The following is a 6000-nucleotide window of genomic DNA, read 5'->3' as shown; positions in this document are numbered from 1 at the left end:
GACATTGTGAGACAGCTTTTCAGTGCTTACTAGTAGTTCTCTAAGTTCTTGTTTTAATTCTTAAGGTGGTACTACAAAGGATGACTGGCCCAGAATTATTTCTAACAGGTACTGTATCTTTTTAAATTTATATTTCTTTTATCAAAGAACTATAATTGAGTCAGTGCTGTAATCAAGCCACTACATTCTGGCTGAATGACAGAATCGGTTGCAGTTCATTTCCTGTAATCAGGGCAAAGTGTTAATTTACATCATACAACAAATGAACTGTAACTGGAATACAGTGGGGCTGTACCTACCCACTACTGTCAACACTGAGGTGTCTCTGTAACCAGCACCATCCATCACAATCAAACAGGTGTACTCGCCCTCGTCAGTCAATTCCACATTGGAGATCAGCAGGGACGCGTTTCCATTGGCGACGGCATTGGGGAACATCCTGCTCCTCCCAGTGAGACTGTGGTCCTGAACGTGTGACAGCTCGGGGCTCTGGTGGAACAGGTGAATGGTGTTTGTATGTCCCTGTCTCTTCTGGAGCCACTCGCCATCAATTTCTTTTCTCATCCCTGAAGTGTGGAACTGGCAGTCGATTCAGACATCAGCCCCACGTAGTGCAGTGATCGCTGGCGTCAGCACGTGAACACGTGGGGTCCCTTGTAAAAGGAAAAGATGAAAATCAACATCATCAATAAGGAGGACATTAATAATAGAGCGTAAATAAGGAGCCTTGTCCAGCTTCAATTTAAACCTGGGTCCCAGATACTGAACAGATTATTTTTCTGGCTCCTTAGGAAGAGTGCAAGTTAGATAACTAATGTAACTCAGTGGATTAATGTAACTGTTCTGCACTGGTCTGGAGTTGCTGGATTCAGGACTCCCAGAAAATCTACTGGAATGTTTTTCAGAGTTCAAAGACTTCAGACTGATTTCATAGAAAACTATTAAAGTAATTCGGCGTGAGTCTTTTCTTCATCATGAACAGTCTCAAATTAAAAAATGGATTTAAAAAAAGTTTTTCTTCCTTTTACTCTTTATTGTAAACCGCTAAAATGCGGCCACGTGTCACGTTTTAAGCTTCAAATATTCGTTATGCTTGAGATATTTACGCGAGAGCAGTATCGCCGATCTGCACAGACAGATTACCCTTAACACCCTGAAGAACCAGTACAAGGATGATTAACGACTTCATGTCGCAATCAAACACCTCCAGAAAGGCTTCAACTGACAAAATATTTTAAACTTATTTGCAGCTCCAGTTGGTCAGTGTAACCGCCTCACAGCAGGTAAACCTACACAGAAATAGACAAATACACACAATCCACAAAACATTTGGAATGTCTTGAGAACCTGTTGAATAAAATGTAATTTGGGTGTTTCTTTAGACAATTTCGAAAATAGAAACATTCTACATAGAATGGCGCATGCTAACAATCCCCGTATTAAGAATTTGATTATTGTTTTATCAAACGTATTTTTAGAAGTAGAACACCGTTTCTCTTGCGGAGAGAGATTAGAATAGAGAATTAGATTAGAGATTAGAATACAGTACCTTCCACTTGCAGCTTCGTGTTAACGAAGAGGAAACAACCGAGAGATTAACGCTTTTTCAGTAAAGCGGTTCTCAGTGAGAAGTCGAGAAATTGAAAGTAATTATAAAACGTTTTCTGCAAGCTTTTTTAAACATTAGCAACTTTATTAGCCCTCTTGAAATTGCCTCTGTTGAGAATAAAATTCAGTTATCTTTTTCCACTAAAATTATAATTCCATCATTTTTCATTGATTTACAGAAATACTCCCAAAATGAAGTTTTAACATCATGTCTTGTCCCACAGTCCTATGAACAAAATTAAGCAGCCATTCAAAATACCTTTAAACAATTTGACAGTAAAATTTGTTTTTTAGACAATTGTCCTTAAAGTAACATAAAAACATTCATTTGTGCTCCTAGTTTTGTTACACTGTGTTAACATCTGTACAGTATTTAATTTTCTTTCACATAGAAATGTAAAAAATGTACTAGCCTTAATACAATAGTATCCAGTTAATGACCTTTACCTTAAGTAACTTGGAAGAAATATCTTATATCATTCTAATATATATTTTTGTCCTACACATCAGAAGTTCAGCAACATATACGACAATAATACAATGATAGTACAAAACTATAATACAAAACAATATTCAACATCACTCAATCCTAATCTACCACCACCATATAAGGTTAAAAACGGATGTGACGTTCGCGAGGGGGTGTGGCCAGTGTGGAGGCGGAGCCCTGGTATCCTGGAAAAGGAATTTTCACGGGCAGTCTCGGAGGGGATTGCAAACTTCTTCTTCTTCTTCTTTTTCATAGCCTTAGTCCCAGACTCTCCTGGGGTCAGCTGCTTTGGTTGCTCTTCTCCATTTGTCTCTGTCGAGCACATCTTCCTCACTCACTTCACATACCTCCATATCTTTTCTCACACAATCTATCCATCTCTTTCTAGGCCTGCCTCTTCCTCTGTTACCTTCCACCTCAAATTCCATTACCCTCTTTGTTACTTCCTCAACGTCCCTCCTCATGATATGTCCATACCACCGTAACCTCGCCTCTCGCATCTTCTCAACCACATCCACCACCCTACATCGTCTACGGATTTCTTCATTTCTGATCTTATCCTTCATTGAAATCTGCAGAATCCATCGCAACATCCTCATTTCAGTTCTTCTCATCAAGTTCTCTTCCCTCTTTCCAACTGCCAAGCATTCAGCTCCATATAGTAGTACAGGTCTAATCACAGTCTTGTACATTTTGCACATTAACTTTCTGGGAATTTTCCTGTCACAGATTATTCCAGTTATTTCTCTCCACTTGTTCCATCCAGCTTTCACTCTTTGTTTTACTGCCTCCAGTGTTTCTCCTCCCTTTACCAGTTTTGATCCAAGGTATTTAAAGTCATCAACTTGTTTCAGTTTTCCTCCATTTGTCTCCTCAACATTGGTCATAGTATCTCCTCTTCTCTCCATTACCATTATTTCAGATTTTTCTGCATTCATTTTCAGTCCACCCTTTTCCAGACTCCTCTGCCATTTGAACACTTTCTCCTGTAGTTCTACTTCTGAGTCTGCCATCAGTGCCACATCATCAGCAAAGATGAGTTCCCAAGGCACTTCTGTTCTTACCTCCTCTGTCAGTGTGTCAATAATGTTTATGAAAAGGAAAGGACTTAGTGCTGATCCTTGGTGTACTCCAACTGTGATTTCAAACTCTTTTGTCTCTCCCTGTTGTGTTATCATCTTCGTAGTTGCATCTCTGCAAACGCGTAAGGTTTACTTTTTCTTTTTGCCTGTCTCATCGCGCACGTTCACTGCGGCAGGCATACAAACGCGTTCTTGTTACGTACACAGTTCATGTTTTGTTTCGAATTTACGAGCTCTGCTCACCAGACTGGACCCCGCTAAATAGTGTCAGTCCAGTCTGGTCTCCGTTGTGCTAGCGGCTCTTTTTTCCCCCAGGCTGGACCCCGTTGATTAGGATCCCACTACACACTGTCACACAGACTATTAACGTATAAAAAGTCTAAAAGCAAACATTTCCTGTATTATTCACCAATTGCATGCTTTTAGTTATTAAAGGAAATGAATTCCGTCTTAATCTTTACACAGGGGATCTGGTATCTCCAAAAGGTTTAATAAAGGTATAGTTTACTGATAGTTAAACTGTCTTTCAAACAATAAAGGAGTTACACACACATGTCTAAAGTCATTCAGGGTTATGTTTGTGCTCTAAAGAACATTTCAGGGAAACTGAATTGTGTCTTTAAATTATTTTCCCCTATTTTGATTTTTTTCTGACAAAACAAATTAAACAGGTTTCATTGTAATTGATGTATATGCAGTAGGGATAGAAAATCACCACCCCCTTTGAAAATGTTTACCTTTTGTGTTGCCCTAAAGCCCAAAAAGAAAACCAAATCAGACTTTTTCCAGTTTTATTTACAAATTGTACCTTGTAACATCCAAGAAAGCAAAATTTCTTTAAAAAAGTAGAATAACTGGGTTGGATAAGAGAACACCCCCTGAGTTAATACGTGGTGGAAGCCAATTTATCTTGAATTACAGCCTTTAGTTTGTTTGGATACATCTCTACCAACTTTGCACAGCTAGAGGGAGGAATATTTGCCCATTCCTGCTTACAGAATTGTTCAAGCTCAGTCAAACTGCGTGGTGACCGTTGATGGACTGCCCTCTTCAAGTCATTCCAAAGATTTTCGATGGTATTGAGGTCGGGGCTCTGACTAGGCCACTCAAGGATATTCAACTTCCTGTCCTTCAGCCACTGTACGGTTGCTTTGGGTCACTGTCATGTTGAAAGGTGAACCGTCTTCCCATTTTCAACTTACTGTCTGAGGGCTGCAGGTTTTCTTCAAGCATTTGCCTGCATTTTGCACCATCCATCTTCCCTTCTATCCTGACAAGTGCCCCAGTCCCAGCTGAAGAGAAACACCAAACAGCAGGATGCTGCCCCACTGTGCTTTACTGTAGGAATGGTGTTCCTTGGATGGTGAGATGTATTGGGTTTTCGCCAGATGTACTGTTTTGGTCTCATCTGACCACAGCATCTTTAAGGTGCTTTTTAGAAAAACATAAACAACACTTGATGTGGCTTTTGTCTTGCCACCCTCCTATACAGGCCAGATTTGTGGAGTGCTTGTGATATTGTTGTCACATGTTCACAATGACCAGTCATTGCCATAAAGGTCTCTAGCTCGTTCAAACTTGCCATCGGCCTCTTGGTAGCCTCTCTGATCAGTCTTCTTCTTGCTTGGTCATCCAGTTTGGAGGGACGGCCTGATCTAGGCAAGATCTGGGTGGTGCCATACGCCTTCCACTTCTTAATGATGGTCTTGACTGTGCTCCATGGGATACTTAAAGCCTTTGAAATCTTTTTATACCTATCTCCTGACTTGGGCCTTTCCACAACTTTATCTCAAAGTTCTTTTGAAAGCACCTTTCTGCCCACTTCAAAGCAGTGGAATCCTCTAGAAACAGTTGTTTTTATTCTGAACTAATCAAAATCGCCTCAATTGATCACAAATAGGAGCCAGTTAGTTTCTTGTGTGATCTGTTAGGTGATTAGTTATACCTGAGCAAATTTACAAATGCAATTGTAAGGGGAGTGTTCACTTATTCAAATAAGGTATTTTACTGTTGTAATATTAATTAATTTTCAGAATGTTTTAGAATTTTATTTTCACTGCACCTCTCTCTTAGCAACACAACATTTTGCCGTTTCTTGCACTAAATGTACCTAGCACTTAGCCAAATGGGACAGATAAAGAGAAGCATCTTTCCTGTGCGCAACATGAAGTGCAAATAACGAAGAGCAAAAGAAAAGTGATGATAGTTTTTATTTTAATATTTCTCGAAAGACTAAAGCGTGCTTCGAGATTACTTTTTTACTTTTTGTAATAGCAAAAAAAACACCCGAACACAGCATAACTACGTGAAACACATTAAAAAATAAAACTACCGTATAAGGAAGCACTGATGAGTCACAGGGTTGAAGGTCACAGGTCCAAATCACCAGATCTAAACCCAGTTGCACACTTATGGGAGATTCAAAGACTGCAATTTCCACCACCACCACCACCACCAACAAAACACCCCATGATGGAATTTATCATGGAAAAATGGTGTTGTGTCCCTCCAGCAAAGTACACTTGTACCTGGTGATATGGTGGCTTGTTGTGGGCCAACGCCCTGATGAGACACTTTATGTTGACACTGCCTTCCTTTGACACTGTCTCTTGTATTTCACACTGTTTTCACAGTTGACAATGTTTCCTTTATTTTGCCACTTACCTGTATGTACTCTTGTCTAACAAAGTTGTTTTGTTAACGTGGACCCAGAGAGCTTCAGTAACGAATGTTTTATAGACAGTCTTAAGTTCAACAGATCCAATTATGTCCCTCAGAGCCCTACAGAATACGCAGTCACTCTCCATCACGAGAGTTGCA

Source organism: Lepisosteus platostomus, chromosome 13, assembly GCF_059453375.1.
Source record: "Lepisosteus platostomus isolate fLepPlt1 chromosome 13, fLepPlt1.hap1, whole genome shotgun sequence".
Classification (NCBI taxonomy): domain Eukaryota; kingdom Metazoa; phylum Chordata; class Actinopteri; order Semionotiformes; family Lepisosteidae; genus Lepisosteus; species Lepisosteus platostomus.
The sequence above is the reverse complement of the archived record's forward strand: the minus strand, read 5'-3'. Positions refer to the sequence as shown.